General features: G+C 39.2%; 1 non-coding gene across 1 annotated transcript; it reads left to right on the forward strand.

The window, feature by feature from the left end:
• The first annotated feature begins 5,323 nt into the window (after positions 1-5,323).
• LOC131230100 (small nucleolar RNA R71) lies at positions 5,324-5,429 on the forward strand. The gene has a single exon (XR_009163824.1). It is a non-coding gene; the product is annotated as a small nucleolar RNA R71 (small nucleolar RNA).
• Positions 5,430-17,722: the final 12,293 nt, after the last annotated feature.

Here is a 17,722-nt window from a genome sequence, read left to right on the forward strand (position 1 = left end):
TCTTGAAATTCTAAGTGCCCTAGATGGCCGTCAAAATCACTTCGACTTCATCAGAAATCCTGAAAAATTAAAAATTTTAACAACTTTTGCTCAAGACCAAGAAAACACTGATTAGGGAACTTAATCTCCCACCCCCAACCAAAAATCTACATTGTCCTCAATGTAAAAAGAAATAGACATGCAATGCACATGAGATAACGGAAAAATAGGAGTGATGGAAAGATAATACCTGGACGAAAGAATCAAGAGGCTTTCCAAAGATATCTACATAAGAGCGGGTCAGCACAAGAGAGAAACCAACAAAAATAAAATAAAAATAACAAAAATGAAAGCCTACCTACACCACTTTCGTAGGTGCACTCGATTGCATTTAGCGTATGCAACAAGCCTTTAAACCCCTAGGTTACCCCTAGTGGACGAGTTGTAGTCTCGTGAGGGTTTGCACTAATGTTACCCACAAACATTGAACTAACTAATGATATAAACGAAATGAAATGAAGAGCTGGGCTGCCTCCCAGGAGCGCTAAGTTTACTGTCTTCAGCCAGACAAATAAAGCAACTATCCTAGTCCTATGAAAGCGATAAACCTACCTGTACCTCCATCAGACTAGGAGATCAATCCTGGTAAACAGGAGCAGTCAGGGGCATGGACATGTCCTCTGAATCAAATTTCTCGACAAATGGTTTCAATCGATGTTCATTGACTTTAAACTCCTTGCCATTGTCGGGATCTCTTATCTCAACGGCCCCATGAGGAAAAACAGTAACAACAATGTAAGGGCCGGTCCAACAAGATCGGAGCTTACCCGGAAAGAGATGTAATCGAGAATTGTACAAAAGGACCTTCTGACCAGGCGTGAATGATTTTCGAAAAATGTGTTGGTCATGAAATGCTTTCATCTTGTCCTTGTAAATTCTTGAATTATTGTACGCATCATTCCGGATTTCCTCAAGTTCATTCAAGTGAAGTTTGCGTAGCGAGCCAGCGTTGTCCAGATTGAAATTAAGATTTTTGATCACCCAGTACGCTTTATGTTCCAGCTCCACAAGCAAGTGATAAGCTTTCCCATAGACAAGTCTAAAGCGAGACATTCCAATAGGGGTTTTAAAGGCAGTACGGTATGCCCATAAGGCATCGGTCAATCGGATTGACCAATCCTTACGATCAGGGTTAACCATTTTCTCCAAAATGTGTTTAATTTCCCTATTAGAAATCTCAGCTTGCCCACTTGTCTGTGGGTGGTACGGGGTGCTCACCCTATGAGAGATACCGTATTTCTTCATTAAGCTCTCAAATGGTTTATTACAAAAGTGTGAGCCCCCATCACTAATGATGGCTCGAGGCGTTCCGAATCAAGAAAGGATGTTTTCTTTTAGGAATTTAATGACCGTGCGATGGTCATTAGTTCGACACGGAATCGCTTCAACCCATTTAGTGACATAATCCACGGCGAGCATAATGTACAAATTTCCAAACGATTGGGGGAATGGTCCCATGAAATCGATGCCCCAGCAATCAAATGCTTCAATGATAAGGATGGAATTCAAAGGCATCATATTTCGACGGGACAATGCTCCCAATTTCTGACAACGCTCACAAGCTTTGCAAAACTCATGAGTGTCCCTAAACATAGTGGGCCAGTAAAAGCCACACTGCAGAATTTTGGCCGCGGTCTTTTTAGCAGAAAAGTGACCACCACAGGCCTATGAGTGACAGAAGGAGATGACGCTCTGATGCTCATCGTCTGGTACACATCTCCTTAGAATTTGGTCTGGGCAATATTTAAATAAATAAGGATCATCCCAGAAAAAATTGCGCACCTCGGTGAAAAATTTCTTCTTATCTTGCGCATCTAATGTGTATGGCACCTGTAGCAAGATAATTAGCAATATCAGAGAACCAAGGTGAATGGGAGACTCTGAACAGTTGTTCATCAGGGAACATGTCGTTGATATGGGGCGTCTCAAGGGAATCAGAGGTATTAAGGCGAGAAAGGTGATCGGCCACAACGTTTTCTACTCCCTTTTTATCTTTAATTTCCAAATTGAATTCTTGGAGTAGAAGGATCCATCCTATCAGGCGGGGCTTAGAATCATTCTTAGAAAGAAGATACTTAAGTGCCGCATGATCTGTGTAGATAATGATCTTCGATCCGATCAAGTAGGACCTAAATTTATCCAAGGCGAACACTACAACTAAGAGTTCCTTTTCCGTAGTCGAGTAGTTCACCTGGGCAGAATTTAAAGTTCTACTTGCATAATGAATGACGTAGGGCCTCTTATCTTTTCTCTGGCCTAGGACCGCTCCAAGAGCATAATCAGAAGCGTCGCACATAAGCTGAAAAGGAAGGCTCCAGTCGGGTGGCTGCATGATAGGTGCAGAGGTTAACGTGCCCTTAAGCTTGGTGAAAGCTTCCTAGCATTGCTCAGTCCACTCGTACGGAGCATCCTTTTGAAGAAGATTACATAAAGGACGAGAGAGGAGACTAAAGTCCTTTATGAATCGCCTGTAAAATCCTGCGTGTCCTAAAAAGGATCGCACGTCTCTGATGTTCTTGGGTGGAGGTAGGTTAGAGATAAGATCGATTTTTGCCTTATCTACCTCGATTCCCTTGGACGAGATAATATGCCCAAGGACAATTCCCTTCTGAACCATGAAATGGCACTTCTCCAAATTAAGTACCAAGTTCTTTTCTTCACATCTTTTCAACACACATTTAAGACTTTCCAAGCACTTGCTGAAAGATGGACCGTAAACAGAGAAATCATCCATGAAGACCTCTAGATATTGCCCTACCATATCAGAAAAGATACTAAGCATACATCGCTGAAAGGTGGCAGGGGCATTACATAGTCCGAATGGCATCCTTCGATAGGCAAAGGTGCCGTAGGGACATGTAAATGTGGTCTTTTCCTAGTCTTCAGGGGCTATCTCTATCTGGTTGTAGCCTGAATATCCGTCAAGGAAACTGTAATAGGAATGACCAGCTAACCTTTCCAGGATTTAATCAATGAATGGTAAAGGAAAGTGGTCTTTCTTCGTGACGGTATTCAACTTCCTGTAGTCAATGCACATTCTCCAACCAGTAGTGACTCTAATTGGCACGAGTTCATTATTAGCATTGGCTACGATGGTGATTCCGGACTTCTTAGGGACCACTTGAGTTGGACTCACCCATTGACTATCAGATATAGGGTATATAATACCCACGTCCAATAGTTTAAGAACCTCGGCCTTAACCACTTCCTTCATGTTTGGATTTAGTCTACGTTGTGGTTGCCGAGCAGTTTTTGCATTATCCTCAAGCTATATGCGGTGAGTACAAATCGAGGGATTGATTCCCTTGAGGTCCGCTATCGTCCATCCCAGGGCTCCTTTATGCTCATTGAGAGTAGATATGAGCATACTCTCTTGTTCTTTCTCCAGGTGGGTAGAGATCACCACTGGGTATGTCTCATCTTGACCTAAATAGGCATATTTCAAATCAGAGGGCAAGGGTTTTAGGTCAAGCTTCGGCGGCTTGAGGTTAGACGGTAGAGGCACTACATCAGTTTGTGGCAATTCTTCAAATTGTGGCCTCCACCAGTTAACTTCAAGTACCGGTGCAGTATCAAGCAAGGCACACGTCTCCCTAATCATGTCATCATCAAAATCATGGGAGTGGGCCAGGCACGTCTCTAGATGGTCAGAGGATAAAGTTAGAGGTGTCGTATCTTCCACGAAAGAGTCAATCATGTTAATTTCGTGGAAATCGCCATCCTCCTCTAAGTTTCTGCCGTTATTGAAAAAGATATTTGACTCCAATGTCATATTCCCAAAAGACATAGTCATGACACCATTCCTGCAATTGATAATTGCATTTGAAGTGGCAAGGAATGGGCGACCAAGAATGACGGGGATCTGAGTGCTTATGTTATTGATGGGTTCGGTGTCCAGGATGATAAAATCTATAGTGTAGTAAAATCTATTAACTTGGACCAACACATCCTCAATTATCCCTCTTGGTACACGAACAGAGCGATCAGCAAGTTGTAGTGTGGTTAGGGTGGGTTTTAATTCACCTAAACCTAACTGTTTGTATAACGCGTAGGGAATCAGATTGACGCTCGCTCCTAAGTCAAGAAGTGCATAATCAATTCGATGGTTCCTGATTACACATGATATGGTTGGGCTACCGGGATCCTTGAATTTCTGTGGCACGTCTTGCTTTAGGATGACACTCACTTTCTCAGTCAAGAAAATTTTCTTTTGAATACATTGCTGTCTTTTGGTCGTGCATAAGTCTTTCAGGAATTTGGCATATGAAGGTATCTGTTTAACGACATCAAGTAGAGGAATGTTGACTTTCACTTGTTTCAACACCTCTAGAATATCCTGAGAGTTAGAGAGAGGTTTTGGTGAAACCAACCGTTGGGGGAATGGAGCAACTGGCTTCTCTAGAAGTCCCAGTTCTACTTTTTGTGGGGCATCACTGGATCCATCATTGTTGTCCTCTTCTGGTTCTTGAGGCTTTTCGGGCCTAATCGGAAGAGTTTTATCAATGATCTTTCCACTCCTAAGAGTGGTGATGGATTTAGCGTGCCCAATCTGATTTGAAGAGCTGGGATCATTAATCTCGTACTACGGTTTAGGATTGGGGAGAGGTTGTGCAGGAAGCATCCCCTTTTCTATAACCGTCATACGAGAATCAATCTTTTGCATAAAATCTGTAATTCTCTGCATTACCTGAGCCAGCTCTTGTATGGAATTTTGAACCGGTTCCTCTTGAGGTTTCACTTGATTTGGATTTTGATTGAAGAAACCTGGAGGAGTAGCCGTTTGTCCATTCCTCCAACTAAAGTTTGAATGATTTTTCCAGCCAGGATTGTATGTATTGGAGTTAGGTCCAGTAAAAGGTCTTTGATAGTTGTTTACGGCATTAGCTTGTTCATTCAACACTCCTCAAAAGGCGGGTATTGTAGGACAATTTTCAGTTGTATGAATGTTGCAATCACAGATGCCGCAAATAATTTCATTAACTTTATCCTTCTTTCCTTCCATGGCCTCAACTTTCCTTATGAGCGTAGTCACTTTACACTTGAGATCATCCTCTTCTTTCAAGAGATATAATCCACCTTTTTCCTTTAATTGAGTCGGCCTAGACGTGGTGTTCGACTTTGGGTAATTGTCTCAGGATTGTGTTTTTTCAGCAAGACTATCGAGGTAATCCCATACCTCGTCAACATCTTTATTAATGAACTTTCCATTACACATTGTCTCGACCATTTGGCGCATGGAGATGTCAGTCCATCGTAGAAAAAATTTGTAATGCGCTACGTTTCAAATCCGTTTGTGGGCATGAACTGACCAAATCTTTGAACCTTTCCCAACATTGGAAGAATGTTTCATCTTCCTTTTGGGCAAAGTTCATGATTGCTTTTCTGAGGGTAATCGTTTTATGATGTGGGAAGAATTTTTTTATGAATTCTCTCTGCATGTCGTTCCATGTGCCAATGGATCTAGGACGCAGTGAATGTAACCACGTCTTAGATTTCTCTTTTAAGGAAAAAGGAAAGAGTTTCAGCCTAATTGTATCCTCAGATACATTAGGAAAACATAATGTAGCTATAATCTCATCGAACTCTTTCAAATGTAAATATGGACTCTCTGATTCGAGTCCATAGAATTTGGGAAGGAGTTGGATAACTCCTGGCTTGATGTCCATTTGTCTTGTGTTTTCAGGGAAAATCATGCATGAGGGCGTACTCACTCCAGCCGGTTGTAGATAATCTCGTAAAGTACGAGGCGGGAGTGCCTGTTGCACCTCATTCTCATCTTGGGTATCCTCCACCCTAGGTGGAAGTAGAGGAGGTTGGTCTTCAGCCATAACTTCAATTAACTCAGGGGATTTTGAGTGGTGTCTAGTCCTGCGATGGATAGTCAACCCCTCAACCAATCCACCTTCAGTCAAGAGACGTTGAGTGTTGTCACGGGCCCACTTGGGCATGAAACACTCGCAACCCTAAATTAAAAACCTAATCCTAAGAAAGGGAAAGAAAATCTAGAAAGAAAAAAGAGAGTTGGAAAGAAATTACCAAATTGAAGCCCCTATGTTAAGGACCTGCAAAATAAAACAAAATAAGTTAGATTCTAAAAAGGAGAGGAACAATCCTTTAAAAGAAAGGTAGTAGTAAACTGATTTCTAAAAGAAAGTGGAAACTTCTAAAATAAATTAGGAAAGTCCTAAACTAGAAAGTAAATTACTAAAAGAGAACTGAAAAATAGGAAGTAGAGAAGGAGCTTACCGAATTAAAAATTTCTATTTTAAAGGCCTACAAAATAGGAAGGTTAGTTTCTAAACAAAAATTCTAAAAATAAATTAAGAAACAAATGAGATTCTAAAAGAGTTAAAATTAGAAAGTTACTAGAGAACAAAAATAGAAGGTTAATCTCTAAAAAGGGAAATAACTAACCTAGTTTCTAAAAACAAAAGAGGAAAGTTTCTAAAAATAAACTATTTCCTACAAATAGAGAAATACTGGAGTTAGAAAATTTCTAAGATTTAAACCTTAATTCTAAAAATAGAAAAAGTAGAAAAATTAGGAAGGAATTACCAATTTAAGAACTTATGTCAGGATCCTACAAAACAGGAAAACAGGTTAAGTTCTAAAAATAGAATAAAATAAAATAAAAACTTTTATCCTCTTAATCCTAACCTAATTCTAAAACTAATTAATTTCAGAAAAACGCCCCCGGCAACGGCGCCAAAAACTTGTTCACTCCCTAAGTATAGGGTTGTGATGTAGTAATAAACTCGGTAAGACCGAGGTCGAATCCACAGGGACTGAAACTTGTACGTTTCCTGAAACTAGATAGAAATAGAACTAGCCTAAGATGCAATCTAAATCAAATAGAATTTCAGAAATAATTGTGGAATAATTATCTAAAACTTTAAACAATTCAAGGAAGGGAAACTAGGGATTCAGAGGATCCACTTGTAGAGATCAGGGAGATCTTATGCCTGCATCAAGGATTATGGATTAAGTTGAACTTACTTGATCTGGTTTTCAAGAGATGAAAGGTATATGAATTAGAATGTCATCTAACCATGCCCAGGCGACAAAGCAAACAACAGGATTAAACTAATTACCAACCAATCAACAGTGCGTGAAAATCGGGAAGGGTACTGTCATCCTACCATGCCCATGGAACAATGATGAACAACAGGGCTTCCTAACTTCATAACATAAAAAGGGGAAAGAAATACTCAAAGCCATTGCAAACCCATTGTAATTTCAGTCACAACAGACCATTAAAGACTGAGAAAATATTCCTTTAATAATCAAACCACAATCAAGTTCAATTGACAATTAAATAATTAAATCAACAAATAAAGTCTCCCATCTCAATACAAGCTTCACCTCTTAGCCCTAGCTAAGAGGTTTAGCCACACATGAATGGGCTGAACCTAAAAAATAAAAGAAATATAAAGGAAAAGAAGAAAGGAAACCAAGCTCAGCTCACGTGCCAGCCTTCTCTGATGCCCAAAAGCTCCCCGTCCGTTTTCCTCCCCACGTTCAAGCCTTCAAAACCGAGCACCCTGTCTTCTCTTTCTTTTTTTTTCTTCTCTTTCTCTCTCCCTCTGTTTTATCGCTGCCAAGGGCAGTAGACGGAGTTTTATTTTTGGAGAGAGACCCTGCCAGAGTCGGACTTTGCACGCCCTCTGCTGCGACAATGCCTCACGCAGTCATGAATGCGGCGTCTCCGCGCTTCTTCTTCTTTGTTTTTTTCAAAAGGACAACGTCCTCTGGGAGTTTTCGGGCAGACCTACATGATGAACGGTTTAGATCGTCCGTCCGATCGCTCCCACGAGTGCACAATCTGCCGCAAAAACCGGACGGCGTCCGGTTGTGAAACAGAGTGCGTTACGCACTCTCGCTGTCTAATGGTGGGGCCCACATAGCTTTTGTTTTGGGAAATCCACTCCGTCCACTGTATTCTGCTCGAAAAACCAGGCGGGAATCACTGTTTTTGGATCCAAATCGGTGTGGTCCATAGATGCTTTCATTCAGCCGTCCGTCGTCCGTTTTAACGCTCGAAAACCAATCTCCGGTGTCGTTTGACATTCATCCACCTAGGCCTGAGTGATAGGGGGCTTGTGCGTCTTATAGACGGTCCGGATCTGACCTTTGATGCGTAGTGGGGCCCACAAAGGTTCGTCCGCACGTCCGTGTGCGGACGCTGGAAGAAAAAATCACTCACTGGAAAGAGTCTCGGTCAGAGACGATTTGGTTTTTGCTTTTAATGCCGTGCACGGCTAGTGTACTTATGCACCATGCACACCTGTCTCATATGAGATCCATATATGATGTTGGCGAGAAATCTGCACCGTCCATCTTCTGAATCGTCAAAATTAAGACGTTGAGACCGAAGATGAGGCGTATCCAGAGATCAGGTGGGTCCTAGATCAGTAAATTGTGGACTGAAATGACCGTTGGGCCACTTCCGCAACGATCCAATGGATGAAATTTTACATGTACGGTTCATTTATGGTCCTCAGGCCACGTATGGAGTTTCGAACTGATCAGATGGTGGGAACCCTATGATCTTGCATTCTAGACACTTTTCAGGCCACTTGAGCTTCAATTTCTCGATTTTCTTGGATCCCTGACGAGCAAATCTGTCGATCTTGGTCTCCTAGGGTCCGTCGCTTGCCTTGGTGACTTCAGACTGTTAAATCCATGCTTTTAGTACCCTTTCCTAGTCCAGGCTCGTGAATACGCCCTGCATCACAAACATGATTAAATCAGGCCGTTTAAACAGTACTACGTTTGTAAATCCTGACAATAACTGGGGTCTGATATGCAATATTTGACCCTCAACAATAACCTAGACCTATAACCTAAACCTAAAACTTAACTTAAAACCTAAAACTTAACTTATAACCTATAACCTATAACCTAAACTCAATTCCCTAAACCTTAACCTATAACCTAACCTAAACCTAAACCTAAACCTATAACCTAAATGTATTCTCAAATTCGTAAACCTAAACCTACACCTAATCCTAATCTCAACTCCCTAACCTAAACCTAAACCTAAACTTGAAAACCCAAACTTAAACCCGATCCCAAACCTGAACCCGATTTCTTAAACCTAAACCTTAACCTATTCTCAATTCCCTAAAGCTATAATCTATAACCTATAACCTATAACCTAAACCTAAACCTTAACCTAAACCTATAACCTAAACCTAAACCTATACCTATAACCTTAACCTAAACCGAAACCTATAACTTAAACCTTAATTTATAACCTATAACCTATAACCTAAACTTATAACCTATAACCTAACCTTAACCTAAACCTAAAACCTAAACCTAAACCCATAACCTAAACCTATAACCTAAAACTTAAACCTAACCCTAAACCGAAAACCTAAACATAAACCTATAACCTAAAACCTAAACCTAAACCTAAAACCTAAATGTATTCTCAAATCGCTTAACCTAAATCTACACCTAATCCTAATCTCAACTCCCTAACCTAAACCTAAACTTAAACTTGAAAACCCAAACCTAAACCCGAACCCGAACCCGATTGAATGGGCCCACACACAATCTTAAAGAATTATTCTTATACAAGTAGATTATTCATAGCCTATTTCTTGTATGATTTCAGTTGAATACCTTGTTAGGACATTAGCTGTTGTCTATTATTATGATGATTTTTATCCTCTTTTGTACGCATGAAAGGTGGTTAGAGGGGGATTTGAATTGCGTGTGTTCCCCACCAAGGTGGAATCTAGGTGCTCACTCTGATATTCTTGAGAAATTCATTGTCTTTCAATTTTATAAGCTTATGTTAGGACATGTGCCTATAATCCATACTTAAGTGAATCACATGGCAAATAAGAATAGAGATTGAACGCCTACATTCAAACCTTCTTTGGGATATAAGAGTTTAGGATTAGCAAACTTTTGTGTTTTTTCAGTTTATTTTAGTGGTAATGACTTTATAAACAATTTGGGTGACATATGAGCATCACGAATCTAGATCCTCTACTTACCATTGATACAAATAGAAATTTCTCATTTTCTTACATTGTGACTGCAAGTCCTAGTCATCATTAACATTGCCAGCATTGCTGCATCAAACGTAGTATATAATAATGTAGCCTAATCGCATGGCAATAAACAAGAAAATCTTGCTTTGTTAGCAAGCATACACGAACTCAAGCATCACAATGCATCTATTTCCATCTCCACTATCTCTTATAGCATAGATTATTTGAGATTTGGATTTATCTCATTTTTAGAGTCATGTCCTAACACAATATGATAATATTAATAGACAAGGTGGATTTGTCACCAACATTATTCCAAGACTCATATAACTTCTCCTTATAGGAAGTTGGGTAGGGCAGATGCAGCTTGAATCCATCAAAGGAGATAAGGATCACCTCTCATATGTTCTCTCTCTCTTTTCATTTATTTATTTTTTTCATAAGATTGTTTATTTTGTGGTGTTTGCTCAAATATACGTGCAATATTTTATCATGATAATATAATTATAAGTGGCCTAATATCACATTTTTAAAAACAATTAATAATAATTTCTACCTAATGAGAAATCACCAAGTACCATTAGGCTCAACCCAAAAGATAAATCAACATTTTCTTTCTTTCTTTTTCTATTAACAAACACTCACACACCAAAGTCGCTTACGGCTGTAAGTGCTATAGTTTATATCCCTGTCTGTTGTCAAATTTGTGGTGCCAAAATCACTGTTATGTTATATATAACTTGCATAAGTGAAGCACTCTCAAGGATCAACATTCATAAACAAGCAAGGCTCACAAGACAAGACTCAAGCTGCAAGACTTCAAGAAGAGTACAAGGCAGTTTGTAAAGATCTCAAGACCCTTTCAAGATTGAGCTACATCAAGATTTCAAGATTGATCTACATCAAGACTTCAAGGCTCATACTTCAAGGTCACTAGTTCCTAATGTTTCAATGTCCTTACTTCATGGTTGAGGTTTGACTGACCATAGGATAACCTTAGAAGTAGGTCATTTCGGATACATAAACCGAATGTTTATTTTACATGAGTTTGGTCTGTTCTTCCACAAGTCCTAGGCCTTCTTCGACTAGTCCTAGAGTTGCTTCGACCAGTCTAAGAAATTCCTCAATCAGTCGTGAGTTTGTTACAATTTTCGGATAAAATCTGTTAGGCTTCGACTAGTCCAGGAAGCTGTTCGACCAGTCGTAGGAACAATGTCGACTGCATCTTCGACCAGTCAAAAAACTTCGACTCAAAATCCAGCGATATGTTTCAGGTTCTTCGACCAGTCGAAGGAGACCTACGACCAGTCGTAGGTGACCTACGACTAGTCGAAGGAGACCTTCGACCAGTCGTAGAATGGTCAAAGCTTATCCTGTCGGATTTTTCAAATATCTGTTATTGCTTCGACTAGTCGAAGAGCTCTCTAGACCAGTCGAAGACGCGATCTGCTCACTTATAAATAGTGCACAAATCTCAGAAGAAATCATTGAATTAATTAATCCATTCAAGCCAATCTTCGTCAAACTTTTGAGAGATAATTCTGTGCTCCATCTAAGCTAAGTGTGCTTATTTAATATTCTCTTTCCTTAGCTTTATTTAATTGATTTTATTTCTGCTATTCCAATCTGATTTGATAAGAGGAATTGTTATTCCCTTTCTTTGGAATCAAAATCAATTAAGGCAAGCCCTATTTGGTTTAATTTAAAATCTATTAGAATTAGAACCATTGTAATTGAGTACTGGACATTGAACTTGGACATTCAATCGTCTACTCTGATTTGGTTCTACCGGGCTGCTACAACGAAGGAGATAATCAGGTATTTTACATTTAATTGTAAATTCCTTTTTGTTTTGGTTTCTTTCAAGATTTGCCAGAAAAATCTTGTTGTATTGGTTATCTGAGGAGAGCCAGGAAAACTCAGAAGTGGGGTTTTTTAATTGTGTAAGCCCACAGACAAAGACACAATTGTAAAGGTTTTGGGTGAACCTGGGAAAACCTATTTTGTTAGTGAACGCTAATATCCCCTGTGTGAGGATATTAGGAGTGGAGTAGCATTTTGTGTGGCTGTTGTTTAACAGTTGGTGAACACACAGGCGAACCACTATAATCCCTTGTGTTGTGGTTGAATGATTTATACTTCTAATCTTTAATTATTCTTTTGTGGGATGTATGTATGGTGGTGAATGTTGTAATCATTTAATTCAAGCTTTGTGAGAATTTTGTAATAGTTTAGAATTTATTTTCTGCTATTCCTTTATCAGCTTGATTTTCAATTTCCTTTGAAAGTTGTTCCAGCAAGGTTGCCCTGCCATTTTTATGGTGTATGGCTGTCCCTAGAACAATACATTTGTGATTACAATTTATTTTAATTCAGTTTGTATTTATTTTTGTATTCCTCTTCGCTTTGAGATTTGATACAAAGATCTTTCTAGAAATAAGGTTGTCCTACCATAAACTCTGGTTTTTGGTGTAAGGTTGTCCTTACTTAGAACAACATTTGTATCAACCTCTCAAGATCTGAATTTTGAGGTTATTTTACTTTCTTGCATTGTGATTTATTTTGGCTATCATATTCTATTTAATTCCGCTGTTATAAGTTTTATTTGGCATTATCCTATTCACCCCCCTTCTAGGACATATAGCTAGGCCTTTTCAACGGCCACAATGGGTACTTGAACTCATGAACTTGTATTGAAACTATTTTGAATCTACCATGAAGGCATGAGTAAGGACCTAAGTGTGTGTGCACAGTCGACGATGTGTTCACCACACTGAATTTTGTGAGCCCCATCATGAAATAGGCTATGAATAGTTTTTTGTATTTTATTTATGATGTTAAACTTATATGTATTTCTGTGTGGATGAATGTGATGTGGATAAGATTGTTTGTGTTTGGATGGATGTAGTTTATGTTTGGATGAATATAGTTTATGTTTGGATGGATTTACGTAGTTTGGGTTTAGATAGATGTGAATGTGAATATGATGAAATATATTATATACAGGTGTATATCAGGAAGAATATGATGAAATATATTGTAACAGGTGTGTATTCGGAATTTTGTGCTGGAAAATTGGGGCAAAAAAAAAAGAGAAGAGACTTTTACCTACAAAATATTTCGTAGGTAAAAGTCTCATCCATGTTTTTTTTACCTACAAAGCTATTCGTAGGTAAAAGTTTTGTAAATATTTTTACCTACAAAAATAGTTTATGTAAAAGTTTTGTAAATATTTTTACCTACTAAAATATTCGCAGGCACAAATTTTATAAATATTTTTACCTACGAAAATATTCGTAGGTAAAAGTTTTGTAAATATTTTTAGCTACGAAAATATTCATAGGTAAAAGTTTTGTAAATATTTTTACTTACAAAACTATTTGTAGGTAAAAGTTTTATAAATATTTTTACCTATGAAAATATTCATAGGTAAAAGTTTTGTAAATATTTTTACCTATGAAAATATTTGTAGGTATGAATTTTGTAAATATTTTTAGCTACGAAAATATTCATAGGTAAAATTTTTGTAAATATTTTTACCTGCAAAACTATTTGTAGGTAAAAGTTTTATAAATATTTTTACCTATGAAAATATTCATAGGTAAAAGTTTTGTAAATATTTTTACCTATAAAAATATTTGTAGGTATGAATTTTGTAAATATTTTTAGCTATGAAAATATTCATAGGTAAAAGTTTTGTAAATATTTTTACCTACGAAAATAAGCGTCGGTAAAAGTTTTTACCGACGAAAAAATTCATCGGTAAAAGTCTTACCATTGCCGATGAAATTTTTTTTCATTGGCAGAAAACTTTTACCACGGCCTTTTACCGACGAATTTACCGATGAAAATTATCATCGGTAAAACTTTTTACCTATGAATAAAAAGTTTTTAGTGATGAAAATTTTCGTCGCTAAAAGTGTGTTTTCTTGTAGTGAACCTATCTCCCACCGTTCGGTGTTGGAGACAATCTTAAAATTGGATTTTGAAAACATGATGGATTTCAATCCCACTAACGCCTGATGTGTCCCCGTGATCCTTTTTTACTTTTACTCTGACTTGCTAGAGTTGATCTAATGCCTCGCGTGACACAGGGGTTAGCAGGCCACCACATAGTTCATTGTTCATGTAATTAAAAGGGGACACTGTTTGGCTAATAACCCTGCCAGTAGCCTACTGCTCGTTGCTGTGGGTCCCACAATTATGTATTGATTTATCCACGCTGTCCATCCATTTTTCAGATTATTTTATGGCTTGACCTCAAAAGTAAGGGAGATCTAAATCTCAAGTGGACCACATCACATGAAATCAATAGTGATTGAATTACTGTCTACCATTAAAAACCTCCTAGAGCCTGTTGTAGTGTTTATTTGACGTCCAACTTGTTGATTAGGTCATACAGAGCTGGAAGAAGGGAAAAAACAATTATTAATTTGATCCAAAAATTTTGTAAGCTCCAAGAATCTTTTAATGGTGGGCATTCAACCAGAGCGTGATATTTAGAACTAGCTTAGTTTTAGGCTCATGCCATAAAATAATCCCATAACATAATCTCTATAAATGGATAAATGGTGTGGTTGATACACATACATCATAATGGAACCAATAGAGTACCAACAAGGGACGCGGATTGCGTCCTACTCTACCATCTGTAGCTACGAATGGGGAGTTCCGTGGGTAGGCCCACCTTGATGTTTATCCATATAGGTTACGACAAATTCATTAGGCGTGAAGTAAATGATCAGATTAGTAAGAAAGGAAGCCATTACAATTACATAAGAATATGGTAACTGACATTAGATCAAGTCACCATTAGTTATCCTAATTAATTAAAATTGTATCTTGTTTTAGAGATGAATGGCGGAACGTTTCTGCCGAGAGTCGCTATTTTATCACCTTTGCGTCACCTTTTAATGATGAACATCTTCCAATTGTTTTAATATTATTATTAGTCACAAATATTCCAACCAAAGATTTTGAGTTTGATCCCCAATAGAGTCGACATTTTGTTTCGATCAGAAATATATTTCGAGGATTTTAATATTTGTTTTCTAAAGTAATAAGAAAAAGTCAAATGAAAGAATTCTCAACATTAATAATTTTATTAATCTGAGTTCTAATTACATTCCTCTAGAAAGTCCCTTGATTCTTAGAAAAAATATATTTAATTATACATAATTAAATAATATTTAATAAAGTAATTTCGACAATATTTCAACTACTATCGGACGTTCATCGAAATAACAGTGTTATGGGGTTTAGAATCCCTTTTTCATGCTTTAGGACCAATAAATGAATCGTCTAGAGCTTCGAACACGACCAACACATGCTCCCAAAGAGCTTGGACGTTTGAAAAGAGTCGTGCAACTGTTTTGCTCACAATTGGATGATCACGCTGCTTGCTATTGCACATTCAAGCTACTCCCTGTTGCATGGCCGTACTGCTTGTTGTTGCCCGGTGTTGTTGCTCACTGTTGCATGGTCACACTACTCGCTATTGTGCTTCTATGCTGCTTGTTGTTGTGTGGTCATGTTGCTTGCTGTTGTGCGACCGTGATACTTGTTGTTGCGTAGTTACATAATGCCTTTTAGTGGATCTACAACTTGTTGAAACTCCATCTTTCTCTTTCTTCGATCCTGACAAACTCCCGACCTAAGATGCGACTGACTATGGCCAGTGCATTACTCTTAAAAAGGGCTTGTTGCACGGGTCTTCTCTAATAATTTCAGTTCCATGGGTGAGACCTTTGTAGAAGGTTTAAAATCTCCAAGTGTGGCCTAGTGGGGTATTTACAGTCATTTACACGCGTAAGCCCTTCTGTGAGACCCGTATCGTAGTCCGTACCATTCCATAGACTCCCGCGGTCCTCCCTATCGAATTTCGGTGACCCGCGATCTGTAATCGGCATTTGTACGTGACCCTGAGTTGCATCCTGTCAATATGAGTCAGCTTGACCCAAGACTTGTACTAGTGTGATTGCATCGTCGTCGTGGTTCCAATGCCTCGTTCCATGCACTGTGGAGATACTAGGGCCAGAAGATGTGGGCCTGCGTTCAGTTTGAGAAAAATATTGCGCTTTGTAATCCCAAGAGAATCCATCACATCAAATGTCAAGTACCCCATCCCATCCTCAAGTACAAGAAACCCTTACCTCTCTCTTACACAAGTACCCTAAAGTCAACTCTCTCTCTCTCTCTCCACCCATCACTCACCATCCCTCTCTCTCCTTACATCACATCTCTCTCTCTCATCTCTCTCATTTTCCTCCCAAGCTCTCAAGAGCAACCGTCCAAGCTAGATCCGTGGGAGAGAAGCTAGTGTGGCCCACCTTCCTACCACCCAATCCCACCCTCCATGATCTATCTCAACCATTGAAATTATTCCCTTGGAACTCTAACACGCATCGGTGGAAGGAGAAATCCAAGAACTAACGGTGAGTGATTATAGCATTAGATATTGATTTTTGATGTAAGTCCCTTGATGGGACCCATTTTCATGTATGTGTTGTAAGAAAAGAGGGGCCCATGGTGGCAGGGTCCCTCTATCTCACCGTCTCTCTCTCTCTCTCTCTTTTCATGGGTGTGGCCCACTTGATCCACGTCGTACAAGTCGTGGACCCCACCTATTGTATATGTTTCATCCATGCCATCTCCCTATGGGGCCCATCTTGCTGGACTGTCCAGCGGACGGGCTTACTACCCAACCATCTAAACAGGTCCAGATGGAAAGAAAATGCAAATACTAGCTTGATTCAGAACTTTGGTAGGCCACGCTAATGTGGACCCACCCTGATTTATTTATTTTCATCCTCACTATCCATCTATGGACGGTGAGATGAAGCTGATTGGCTGGCATACCTCACTCCACACTGTCTAGTCTCCTGGACGGTGTGACAACCCACCTAGTGTATATATATATATATATATATATATATATATATATATATATGTATATATATATATATGTATATATATATATATGTATATATATATATCATGTGGTGGGCCCCATGTGGGACCCACCTTACTACATACATTGTACCCGCACCATCCAGGTGCTGGATCACTGCGAGGTAAGTGTTTTATCCTCACTGTCCGCGTGGACGGTGGGGCCTACCATGATTTACGTAGACATCCATATCGTCCAGCATTGATTTGCATGATGGGGCCCACCTTGCACATGTGACACATGTGAGGTGGGAACCACCTTTGATGTAAGTATTTTAAATCCACACCATCCGTACTTGGACGGAAGTGTAGCCCATTATGATATATGTACCTTATCCCTGCTATCCTCCATTGCTTGCTGGATGTGTGGGGGCCCACCTACAAGTGTGGCACACGTGTGGGTGGGACCCACCCTGATGATTTATTCTATATCCACATCATCCATATGTCAGGATGGTGGGACCCCTGTGATGTATGCGCTTTATTCATGCCGTCCATCCAGGCCGTCCATCTGGATGGTGGCCTGGCCATACACACCTGCTATATAGCTGCTGCATGGGTCTCACCTTGTTTGTATGTATTCTACCTGCGCCATCCAGTGGCACTGGGGTCCACCCGATGTGTTTCATCCATGTGGTCCAGTGACAGCAGGTCCACTATGATGTATTTTATCCATGCTGCCCAACAGATGTGTACCCCACCGTGATGCATTTTATCTACATCAATCA

The sequence above is a fragment of the Magnolia sinica genome, chromosome 16, assembly GCF_029962835.1.
Source record: "Magnolia sinica isolate HGM2019 chromosome 16, MsV1, whole genome shotgun sequence".
Taxonomy (NCBI): domain Eukaryota; kingdom Viridiplantae; phylum Streptophyta; class Magnoliopsida; order Magnoliales; family Magnoliaceae; genus Magnolia; species Magnolia sinica.